The sequence below is a fragment of the Pan paniscus genome, chromosome 5, assembly GCF_029289425.2.
Source record: "Pan paniscus chromosome 5, NHGRI_mPanPan1-v2.0_pri, whole genome shotgun sequence".
NCBI lineage: Eukaryota > Metazoa > Chordata > Mammalia > Primates > Hominidae > Pan > Pan paniscus.
In genome coordinates this window covers 43,484,997-43,497,700 of record NC_073254.2, presented here as the reverse complement: position 1 = coordinate 43,497,700, position 12,704 = coordinate 43,484,997, and the positions used below count along the sequence as shown (strand labels likewise).

General features: G+C 46.1%; 1 non-coding gene and 1 pseudogene across 1 annotated transcript; one reads left to right on the top strand and one right to left on the bottom strand.

Annotated features, from left to right (window-relative positions):
• The first annotated feature begins 6,821 nt into the window (after positions 1 to 6,821).
• TRNAA-AGC (transfer RNA alanine (anticodon AGC)) lies at positions 6,822 to 6,893 on the top strand. The gene has a single exon. It is a non-coding gene; the product is annotated as a tRNA-Ala (tRNA).
• A 2,566-nt stretch (positions 6,894 to 9,459) lies between these two features.
• Positions 9,460 to 10,393, bottom strand: LOC100967530 (large ribosomal subunit protein eL13-like; annotated as a pseudogene).
• Between the last annotated feature and the right edge of the window lie 2,311 nt (positions 10,394 to 12,704).

The window sequence follows — 12,704 nt, the reverse complement described above, 5'->3', positions numbered from 1 at the left end:
CCCAGCACTTTGGGAGGCTGAGACAGGCAGATCACTTGAGGTCAGGAGTTTGAGAGCAGTCTGGCCAACATGGTGAAACCCCATCTCTACTAAAAATACAAAAATTAGCCAGGCGTGGTGGCGCATGCGTGTAGTCCCAGCTACTTGGGAGACTGAGGTGGGAGAATTGCTTTAATCCGGGAGGCGGAGGTTGCAGTGAGCCGAGATCGCACCATTGCATTCCAGCCTGGGCAACAGAGCGAGACTCTGTCTCAAAATAAAAAAGAAGAAAATATAGACTGGAGGTTCCACTTACCACCACAATCCAACAGAGGCAGGACTTACAGAAAGAAATAATGGCCTGTTAAAGACCCAGATGTGTGCACTGTTTCAGGTTGGCTCTTTAAGTTCCTGGACTAAGAATCTCCATAAAGCCATACAAACTTTAAATGAGTCACCCACTAGCACACATGGCATCACTTCTTATAAATGGTTGGCAAGGCCTGTAAGACATGTCCCACAAACTCTCGGGGTTACCTCAAAGACACTGAGCCATGCTCCTGAGGCAGATGGTGAGACATGCTCCTGAGAACACCAGTGGATCTGCCAAGCAGTGATGGCTACAGGGACCTGAAGCTGAGCTGGAATATGCTTCCATACTGGATTAGTTTTATAGTACTGGAGGGTGGTGCCATGATAACTGCCATAGGGGCAGTGGTCCCAGGTGTGCTCCTTGATAGAGTTCCGAGAGACTTACTTTATCAACAGATGGCAGCACCCATACCTGCTGGAATAATTATAGTATGGATAGCATGGGCAAGGCTGGAAACTTATCAATTGGCTATTATGGCTGCTTCTAGGAAAATAAGACATGGGTGGTTTTGTAATCCAGGCCTGAAGCCCACAGTGGCATCCCTAATAGTGCCAATGGGAGAAAACACAATGATAATAATGTTGCAAGGTGTGGCCGGGCGCGGTGGCTCACGCCTGTAATCCCAACACTTTGGGAGGCCAAGGCGGGTGGAGTATGAGGCCAGGAGATCGAGACCATCCTGGCTAACACGGTGAAACCCCGTCTCCACTAAAAATACAAAAAGTTAGCCAGATGTGGTGGCGGGCGCCTGTAGTCCCAGCTACTCAGGAAGCTGAGGCAGGAGAATGGCGTGAACCCAGGAGGCGGAACTTGCAGTGAGCCAAGATCGTGCCACTGCACTCCAGCCTGGGCAACAGAGCAAGACTCTGTCTCAAAAAAATTAAAAAAAAAAAATGTTGCAAGGAGTGAATACGCCTGTGAGAGTTCCTACTAACCACCTGTGTTTATACCCATAGGTTGTTCCTGCTACTCATGGCAGCTGGTAATGTCTTTCTAGACTGAGCTGCAACTCCAGAAGCAGTCAACAACCAGTCAGATACCTCTCCCTATGAAATAATAATGATATGCCTTAAAATACTCTGCCTTTCTCCTGACAGAACTGGAGTGACTTGTACAATAGCACTGATAATGCAATCCGGGCTCACTAAGGATTGCCTCCACCTAGAGGCTCAATCGCCAACGTGACAAAGACCCAAAATGTGCCTTTCTAGGTGCTAACTGTTGCACCTATTTCCCTGATGAAGAGAGTAATGTCAGAGGTACTTTAAACCATTTGTCAACTCAGATCCATGATATAACCTAATTAGGTTTCTTTTACTCATTCTCAAATTGGTTACACAGCTTCTCTAGTCATGGGTATTATGTTTTGCTAATAGACATTATAATTGTAGTTAACTTCTGCTTTTTGTGCTCCTACGTATACTGTAGATGTGACCTGTATGCGCAAGCCATGGCTAGACGTTATAGACCTGTATAGTTCTTTCCTTCCACCCTACTCAAGGAGTCTCGCACAAGATTGGCAGAAAGAATGTAAGAGATGGGAGGCAGGGTGGATTGCAGCATGACAGATCACCCACCATGTCACTTAAGAGTGTATGTCTACTGCCTGAACCCTGAAGGCCCAGTGGTGAGCCAAGGCCACGATGCCCAGCAGAGGAGCAGGTGTCCTTGAGAACACAAACATCCCAGAGAGTATCTGAGAACCTACCAAGAAAAACAGTCTCATTGCTCAAACACAGTAGGCAAAAAGCCAGAAAATTAACTTAGAAACAGTTTAAAGACAGGAGGCGGCATGGATCTCTAGAGCTATCCTGCTGCACCCAGGAGTACCCTGTATCTAAGTCCTACTAAACTCACCTGCTTATTAAGCTGGACTGTCTTTGGTCTTCCGGGACCTTCCCAGTTTGGGGGGAACGTTACAGTCCCAAGTTTTTCTTGTAATACTTTCCAATCTTTCTCCTCCCCTTGTTAACTTTCCCCAGATCCTAGTTTCAGTTTCTGTTGTGGCTAGATTTTCAGGCCCAGTGGTTTTCAAACTTGCCCGAATATCAAATTCAACTGGGAAATATTAAATAACACAATATTCCATAGATGTGAGGACGATCTAGCTGTGACATCTGTCACCCCATAATAATTCCTAGGCCCTTTTCTGGAGACTCTGAAAGCACTCAGCATCTCAGTCTCTGGGGTAAGGCCTGGGGATTCCTGTTTTTATTAACTCCCGCAGGTAAATTTTCACCTTTGGGGACTCTTGCAGTGTTGTCCCAAAAGCACTTATAGGAAGGTCTAGGGCAGAAAAACATCTTTTCCCACCCAGTGCCAGGTTCATGGCTGACACTTCATAATAAAAGATAGATTAACAAGGGAAAAGCAGGCCGGGTGGGGTGGCTCATGCCTGTAATCCCAGCACTTTGGGGGGCTGAAGCTGGTGGATCACCTGAGGTCAGGAGTTTGAGACCAGCCTGGCCAACATGCAGAAACCCCCATTTCCACTAAAAATACAAAATTAGCTGGGCATAGTGGCACACGCCTGTAATCCCAGCTACTCGGGAGGCTGAAGCAGGAGGCTGAGGCAGAAGAATCGCTTGAACCCGGGAGGCGGAGGTTGTGATGAGCCAAGATCGCGCCATTACACTCTAGCCTGGGCAACAAAAGTGAAATTCTGTCTCAACAAAAAAAAAAAAAAAAAAAAAAGGAAAAGCATACAAATCAAACATAAATTTTATTGACACAAGAGCCTTCAAAAATGAAGACCTAAAGAAATAGGAAAATCTGCGTACAGCAGACCCTTGAATAACGTTGTTTCATTCAACATCATTTTGTTATAATGTTGATGAGAAAAAAGTCTATTTCTCCTGGAAGCCACTGTCTGAGTTTCCTTCGACATCCCAAAAATGTGCACATTAGGTTCATTAGCATATCTAGTCTGAGTCTAGCGTCATCAGTCTGAGTGAAAGAGCACGCGAGCATATGTGTGAGTGTGTGTGTGTGTGTGTATGAGCCTGCCCTGTGATGGAATGGCCACCTGTCCACGGTGGGTTCCCTCCTGACACTATGAGGAGTTGAATTAGGCTTCAGCCACCAAAGACCTTGAACTGGAGTGAGCAGGTTGAAAAATGCATGAATGAATACAAGTTACTGTAAAAGCAAAATTCAGGAAGCATTTCATAATCCTACAAATGAATGACAATAAACGACATGGTGCTAAAACAGCCAGCCGCCATACTGAGAGGTGACAGCTTGCTGGCAGCCCTCACAGCCTTCGCTTGCTCTAGGCGCCTCCTCGGCCTTGGCGCCCACTCTGGCCGCGCTTGAGGAGAACTTCAGCCCGCCGCTGCACTGTGGGAGCCCCTTGCTGGGCTGGCCAAGGCCGGAGCCGGCTCCCTCAGCTTGCAGGGATGTGTGGAGGGAGAAGCGCAGGCGGGAACCGGGGCTGCGCGCGGCGCTTGCGGGCCCAGCGCGAGTTCCGGGTGGGCGTGGGCTCGGCGGGTTCCGCACTCGGAGCGGCCCCCTAATCCGCAAGCCCCGAGCATTGAGAGGCTTAGCACTTGGGCCAGCAGCTGCTGTGCTCGACTTCTCGCCGGGCCTTAGCTGTCTCCCCGCGGGGGAACCTCGGGACCTGCAGCCCGCCATGCCTGAGACGCCCCTCCCCGCCATGGGCTCCTGCGCGGCCCGAGCCTCCCCGACGAGCGCCGCCCCCTGCTCCATGGCGCCCAATCCCATCGGCCACCCAACGGCTGAGAGGTGCGGGCGCAAAGCACGGGACTGGCAGGCAGCTCCACCTGCGGCACCGGTGCAAAATCCACTGGGTGAAGCCAGCTGGGCTCCTGAGTCTGGTGGGGACTTGGAGAACGTTTACGTCTAGCTAAGGGATTATAAATACGCCAATCGGCACTCTGTATCTAGCTCAAGGTTTGTAAACACACCAATCGGCACCCTGTGTCTAGCTCAGGGTTTGTGAATGCACCAATGGACACTCTGTATTTAGCTACTCTGGTGGGGCCTTGGAGAACCTTTATGTCTAGTTCAGGGATTGTAAATACACCAATCGGCACTCTGTATCTAGCTCAAGGTTTGTAAACACACCAATCAGCACCCTGTGTCTAGCTCAGGGTTTGTGAATTCACTAATGGACACTCTGTATCTAGCTACTCTGGTGGGGACTTGGAGAACTTTTGTGTCTAGCTCAGGGATTGTAAACGCACCAATGAGCACTCTGTGAAGATGGACCAATCAGCTCTCTGTAAAACAGACCAGTCAGTTCTCTGTAAAATGGACCAATCAGCAGGATGTGGGTGGGGCCAGACAAGATAATAAAAGCAGGCTGCCCGAGCCAACTGCGACAACGTGTTCGGGTTTTTTTCCCATGGTGCGGAAGTGTTGTTTTTTTGCACTTTGCGATAGATCTTGATTGTTCTTTGGGTTCACACTACGTTTATGAGCTGTAATTCGTTGATGGTCTGCAGCTTATCTTTTGAAGTTAGGAAAAACGTGAATTCTCGGGGAAGAACAAACAACTCCGGACACGCTTCCTTAGAAGCTGTAACACTGACCGCCAAGGTCTGCAGCTTCACTCCTGAGCCAGTAAGAGACCAAACCACCAGAAGGAAGAAACTCCATAACACATCCGAACGTCAGAGGGAACGAACTCTGGCTACACCGCATCTAACGATTGTAACACTCATCGGGAGGACTTGTGGCTTCTTTCTTGAAATCAGATCAAGAACTCGCCAATTCCAGACACAATGTTTTACGAATTGTGTGTTAGGAGTTGCGCCCTACAACTGCTGTTTCGCAAACATTTCTTCCTTCATATAACCTACCACCACTAGAACTGCAGTCACTGATTCACCAAAAATAAGTCAATCATGTCTGTTTTTGCTGATCTTAACTTGAGGTGCAGCTCATATTTTTTTCAATATTTAATGTTAGAAGCGTTTGGAGTCTTTATTTAGAAATTTGGTGTTTTTGTGATCAGACATTTGCCAAGAAACTTTTATATCAATTAGTCTAGTCTATGGTAGAATTAGTTTTATTTTGCTTAAAGTAATAGTTTCCAAGAACCAACTGACAATAAGTGAGGACTTCCTATATTTTTATGCTTAGGTTTGATGAAGTGGATAGTCCCATAGCAATATAATTGGATAAAAGGGGGTATGATCTAATGGTTATAAACTGGGGTGAACTTAGCAAAGCCTGTTTATTCAGGTTCTCCTTGGCATCTCTGTGTCTTCGTTTATTTCCTCCAAGTACATTTCCTCCCCTCTGAATTGACGGTCTTATCACCTACTTTAATTGGAAGGTCAGGTAGCTTTCATGGCCCGCTTCATGGAACAAGGGCCCAGAGAAAAACGTTTCTGCTTCTGCTGTTTTCTCAAATGCCGAGGTGTCGTATTTTGGGAGTAGTGTGACCTGAACCCAGTCAAAAGACGTCCGAGTCTTTCTAATCTCTGGGTCATAGGGTCGCTTGTGGCCTATGCATTGTACGTATACAGTATGGCATTCCGCATGTCTGTCCACTTCTAGGCGCACAGTCCAACTGGCTTTGACTGGTCAGGAAGGCCAGGCCTGGATCTGGGGTTGGTACTATAGGTTAGATGTTTTCAGGTTTTGAAGGAGAAACAGGTCCCTTAAGGATGAGAGCGAATCAGAAGAAGACAGACAAAAAAGGATTTAGGATTTGTTCCATGAAGCTCATTTCTGGATTGACTGTCGTACCAAGGTTTGGCGAACGGCGGCAAGCGCCTGCCAGTGTGTCGAAGAGTGGAGAGGTCAGTTGTGCCAAGGAGTGGAGAGGTCTAAGAACTCTCCAGGAGCACGGAGGGTTTATGCAGTCATAAATCGCCTTGCTTCTGCATACTTTTTATTCCGTGGAGGATTCCGCCCGGGAGATGGCGCCATAAACGCAGGTGCGTCCTGGCTCTTTTGTCTTCCCAGTGCGCATCTCGGCGACTCTCACCACCCGAGTCTCAGAGCCCGCGAAACGTAGCGTGCCAGGTTCTCCATCCCGAGGCTGGGCGCGGGAACCTGCAGGGGCAGTAACTACGACCGGGACAAGCCGATCTGCAATTCCCCTCCTGTTTTCTCTGCCACTTGGACTTAAATTACTACGGCGGCGTTTAGGGCTTTCGTTTTATCTTTCTGCGTTATGCTCGCGGTTTCCTGGCAACCTTTCCAAGCAGAATCACCCCATCACAGACCTTTCTCTGGGGGCGGCCAGGCAGGACGGCTCCCTTATAAACCCCGATAGGTGGCTGTCGAGCGGCCGTCCGAGAGGGTGACCTGCAGCGGGAGATCCCAGGCCCAGCACGGGACTTTCGATATAACATTCAGTTTTCCTTCTCTCAGCGCAGTCAGGAAACAATATCCAGTATAGCGAATTCAAAATTAAGTTCGACAAAATATGCTTCTTGGCACGACCGATAATAGTAACAGGTCATAGACATATTTTGGCCCACGTTAAACGTCGGGGGGTGTAGCTCAGTGGTAGAGCGCGTGCTTAGCATGCACGAGGCCCCGGGTTCAATCCCCGGCACCTCCAGCTTCCTTTTTTTCCCGCCTTCTCTCCTGGTTGTGCCTTGTTTGCAAAATCATGCCTATCATGTCCACGACTCGCCTCAATTTTTTTTCTTTTGTTTTTGTGGCACTTTCATTCTCTCTCAATTCTTCAAATTCACATGGAAACCAAGGAAAACAAGCTCCGTTTTGCTTTCAATATTGATGCATTTCTGCTCTAAGGCTTTGACACCACCCTGGGTGGCTGTGTCAAGAGACGAAAGACAAAATGAAAGAGGCCGCGGAAGCACAGACTGGCAGAATTCCAAAACCCGAAAAACAAGCAAGGCACCAAATTAACAAGCCCAATCACATTGGTTACATTTCCCAGTATTATCGAAGATCAAGCAAGAAAGAAAAAGACAGAAAACAAATGCGAAACCACAGGTAATTTTTTACGATTTATTTTAGATCCTTTCTTTTTTGAGCTGTTCCTTGGTCAAGGGACAGACCCAGAAAATAGGAAAACTGTCCCACGGATTTCCCCACCACTCTCTTCCCATCGCAATCTCTTTTCTTTTCCCCCATCAGGTGTCCTCTTGTTCTTCCGATTTTAGACTTTGTAGGCTTTTTTTTTTTTTTTTTTTTGGAGACAGAGTCTCACTCTGCCTCCCAGGCTGGAGTGCAGAGTGCAATGGCACCATCTCGGTTCACGTGCAAGCTGTGCCTCCCAGGTGCAAGTGATTCTCCTGCCTTAGCCTCCCGAGTAGCTGGAATTACAGGCATGATGCACCACCATGCCCGGCTAATTTTTTTTTTTTTAGTGGAAACGGGGGTTTCACCATGTTGGCCAGGCTGGTCTCGAACTCCTGAACTCAAGTGATCCACGATCCACCCGCCTCTGCCTCCTAAAGTGCCGGGATTCCAGGCGTGAGCCACCACGCCTGGCCTACTTTGTATGCATTTCTTTGACTCATTGTTATTGTTTCTGACTTTATTACGGTAACTTTTATTAAAGCATAATGTAAGCTTTGGATCCAAATAGAAGTTCTTTATTGTGTTAAATAAATTGAAGCCTTCGTATCTGGCTGACTTGAAGCAGCACTTAGCTAGTTTTAAAACATATGGAAGGGAATCAGAAAACAAAGATACATATCCCCACTCCCTTCTCTTCCCAATTCTAACCGCAGCTCACATTTTGAAGGGCCTCAGACATGCATGTGTGAACATCTCAACATATTAGCGGTGGCAGTTATCTGTAAGGAGTCTGCAGCAACATTAATTCTTGCCTCCTCAGGAGAAGGAAAGAATTCGATTGAGGAGCATAAGGCCGAAGGAGAGACCGAGGCAAGTCTTAGAGCAGGGGTGAAAAATTATTGAAAATATTTAGAGCACTAATGAAGGAAAGTACATTTGGAAGAGGGCCAAGCAGGCGACTTGAGAGACCAAGTGCACGGCTTGACCTCTAGACCTGGGGTCGTAAACGTTGGCATACTTCCTAAATCTTGTGTTATTTCTCCCCACTCCTGAGATCTTATTGGGAAGTGACCGACCACCAGTTTCACGTGTTTTCTATCTGTTAAGAAACTGCCTTTCTCTGGTACCAGCTGTGACCAATTTTATTTATTTTGAGACGGAGTCCCGCTCTGTCGCCCAGGCTGGAGTGCAGTGGCGCGATCTCGGTTCACTGTAAGCTCCGCCTCCCGGGTTCACACCATTCTCCTGCCTCAGCCTCCAGCTGGGACTACAGGCGCCTGCCACCACGCCTGGCTAATTTTTTTTTTTTTTTTTCGTATTTTTAGTAGAGACGGGGTTTCACCATGTTAGGATGGTCTCGATCTCCTGACCTTGTGATCTGCCCACCTCGGCCTGCCAAAGTGCTGGGATTACAGGCGTTGAGCCACCGCGCCTGGCTGTGACCAATTATTACTTCAGAGAAACAGTTAACAACCGCCTGACCATCAGCTGATGGTTGCCCAACACCCCTGGTGTGTGTGCGTGGGGGGGACCCCCCTTCTGCCCTGCTCATACCTGTGCTGCCAACACTAACAAACACGTATTTCCAAGCTTCATACACACCCCTGGCAAAGAGCCACTCCTGTGCCACCTCTCAGGCCTTGAGGGACAAACATTAATGGCATGATCTGCCCTCAAAAGAATGGATCAGCAAAGAGGCCTGTGCACAACAGAGGATCAGGGCTCTTTCGGTAGGGAATTCTGGGAGCCCAGGTAAATAGAGTATGGACTCCATGCCCAAAGGGACATGCGTGGCCAGGAAAGGGCCCAGGGCACAAGCAGCCGTTGTCCACCTAGGGTTAAGGGTGTGTGCCCTGAGCGCAAGGGTGTATTTGTGCTTAACAATACCCACAATGGTCCTTTCCAGTGCAGTTCTAAGGTAAATCTTTCATGCTGTCTTTTCCAAAATACCGTTTCCTGACTCAGATGTATCTGATTTGGAAATGCAACTTGTACCTGCTGGACAGGACTGACATTAGATTTTGACAATATCTGCAAAATTAGTGTAACGAAGTAGACTCTGTCAGAGGAAGAATCAGTTTAAACTTTATAGATTTCTTTTTAAAACGTATTTATTACAAGTCCCCAAGAGGGCTTTATTTTTTCTTTCACACATCCTGTTTTTCAGCTTCCTTGGCTCTTTTTGCCCATATGCCGAAGAGCCGAGCATTGCCGCCAAGCATTGGCACCGGCCATGCGGAGACTAGCGAAAGCTTTGAAATTCCTCTACTTCTCAGTGATGACTCGGGCTTTCTCCTTACATTCTTGATGGGCATGACCGGTCCTGTCAGCTGGGTGGCTAATTTCTGTTCTTCAGCAGAACTGTCTCCCTTCTTGGGGGCCGAGGGCTTTCTGGGGAAGAGGATGAGTTTGGAGCAATACTCATTCAGACGCTGCACATTGGCCTGCAGGGAATCGGTGGACTTGTTCTGCCTCCTCGGATCCACAGAGATGCCAGTGGTCCGGGCCACCTTCTTGTGAATGCCCGCCACCCTGAGCTCCAGGCTGAAGCCTCTGCGGGCACGCACCTTGATGTGATAACGCACAGCAGGGCACAGCACAATGGGCCAGATGGGTCCCCACTCTCCGGGCGCGGGGCGATGCAGCGCCCTTTGGCTTGCCGGGCCTTGATTCTGCGGATCTTCTGGTTGAACCACGTGGCCACACGCTGCTGCCAGTCCTTGTGGAAGTGGGGCTTCAACATCATGCCATTCTTGCTGGGCGCCATGGCTGCCTACGGCCCTCCTACGAAGGAAACACTTTATAGATTTCTATAGCAGTGTTACCATAGTAAGGTTTTATGGCGAGTTTTGTAGCATAGATCATACTACCTTAGGACTGATGGTAAAGTTTTAGTCTAAGGAAAGCTCTGAAAATTTGAAAATGTGTAACCACCCAATGAGTTCAGCTTGCCCACTGCCTAGACAGAACCATTTATCAAGACGGGCATGCAAAGCCGGCTGTGTGGGAGACCCGTTTTATTATTATTCAAATCAGTCTCCCCAAGTGGATTGCAGTTTTTAAGGATAATTTGGTGGGTAGGGGACCAGTGAGTTTGGGAAGTTGATTAGTCGGGTCGGAGATGAAATCAGAGGGAGTCGAAGCTGTCCTCTTGTGTTGGCTCAATTTCTGGATGGGGGCCACAAGACCAGATGAGCCAGTTTATCGTTATGGGTGGTGCTAGCTGATCCATAGAGTACAGGGGCTGCAAAATATCTCGAGAACTGATCTTCGGTTTTACAATAGTGATGTTATCCTGAGGAGCAATTGGGGGAGGTTTAGAATCTTGCAGCTTCCAGCTGCATGACTCCTAAACCATAATTTATAATCTTGTGGCTAATTTGTTAGTCCTGCGAAAGCAGTCTAGTCCCCAGGCAGGAAGCGGGTTTGTTTTGGAAAGGGCTGCTACTGTCTTTGTTTCAAAGCTAAACTATAAACTAAGTTCCTCCCAAAGTTAGGTCAGCCTACGACCAGGAATGAACAAGGACAGCTTGGAGGTTAGAAGCAAGATGGAATTGGTTAGGTTAGATCTCTCACTGTCTCAGTTGTAATTTTGCGATGCTGTTTTCAAATGTTGATTTAAAGAAGACCATAAATTTGTGTTGCTTTCTCAGATTTTGAGAATAAGGACAAAAAGTGTATGTTTTAATGGGAGAATCTTAAGAATTTCACTACTGAAGTGGATTTCTCTGTCCATTAACAGTGCTAAATGTTTTGTATTTCCCAGGTGGAAAAACAAAATCTGCAAGCTTTGAATGATACTTGTTATTAGGTTTTGGTAACAGCTGTTGTACTATTCCCATTTCAATGCTCAATAGCCACACGTGGCATGTCATACCTACCAGGTGGACAGCACAGATACAGAACATTTTCATCATTGTAAAAAGCCCTATTTGACAACACTAACTTAAAGTATTAATCTTTTAGAAGAGAAAGCTTCAGTCCAACCCAAATTACACAATTTTACTTTTGAAAATATTGTTGAAACAACGTTCAATTTTTTAAAATTTTGGAAAACTGAATAAAATCCATTTGTAAATGCGCAAATGGTACTGGAGGTGAAAAACTGAAGCCTTGCTATAGTTTTAGTTTTTTGGAGGGTTATGATCAACACAGAGAAGAAAAGATTCAGCTACCCATAGAGCTTCTTGAGAAAAATTTTCTAACAATAATTTTGAAAATTTGTAGTGAATTTGTTCTTGCCATTATTTATGGGTGCTTTCATGTGCGAGGCACATCAAAGTTCTGGGGAATGACTTAGGCACAACCAAATGGCTATCTTGGGAAGACCAAAGTCCTTTGCTATATATGAGAGTTTTGAGATGGCGACTACCTTTCTGTATGGTAGATTCTTGTTTTTGAATATGCCCTCTGGGTTTTCAAAACAAATTGTGTTTACAATACCTATAGTAGTTATCTAGGGCATATTCTTTAGCTTCAAAAATTCTATCTTTAGAATGGGCTTCAATATTCATAACTGAGTTATTTTCCTCTAATAAATCATTAACATCATCCCATGTTTTACTGTGGTGTTCACGGTAGTTTAAAATACCTTATAATAGCATATAATATGTATGAACAACCTGAAGCCACATGTACTCTCAGTATACAGGTTAATTCTTAAACGTTCAACAAGATGTCATGCTCAAATTGGAACTACATTTGTGCTTCACACAAAGACCTTTCCGTCAATGACTGACTACATGTACGACCATGGTTTTGTAAGACTATAATACCATATTTTTACTGTATCTTTCCTGTGTTTAAGTACACAAATACGTATCTGTGTGTTCCATTGCCCTACAGTATTCAATACAGTAACATGCTGTAGTGGTTTGTAGCCCAGCAGCAATGGGCTACACCGTATAACCTAGGTGTGGAGTAGGCTATACCATCTAGGTTTGTGTTAAATACTCTCTAAAATGTTTGCACAGTGATGAAATGCCCTAATGACTAATTTTTCAGATCATATCCCTGAGGTTGATCTAGGCATGACTGTATTAGTCCAGTCATCTGAGTAGATGTTGGCAAAAGGATAGTTTCCGTTACAGAAAATTAAGATGGCATATCCAGTAGAAGAGCATACCTTGAATTTGTTTTATTTTTAATTTTTTAAAAAAGTTTTAGAGCAGTTTATAAGCAGTTTTTAAGTTTATAAGATCACATAAGTTCATTTACCATATTCTACCACCATAACTTGACGTAAGCCTGAATGAACATTTTATAAGCTCAGCCTTACTGTATACTAAGTTCAAGTTTACATCAAGTTACGGTGATAGTATATGGTAAGACGTTTTGCCCTGAAAGTCCTTATTTTAAAATATGTATAGTTAAACTGACA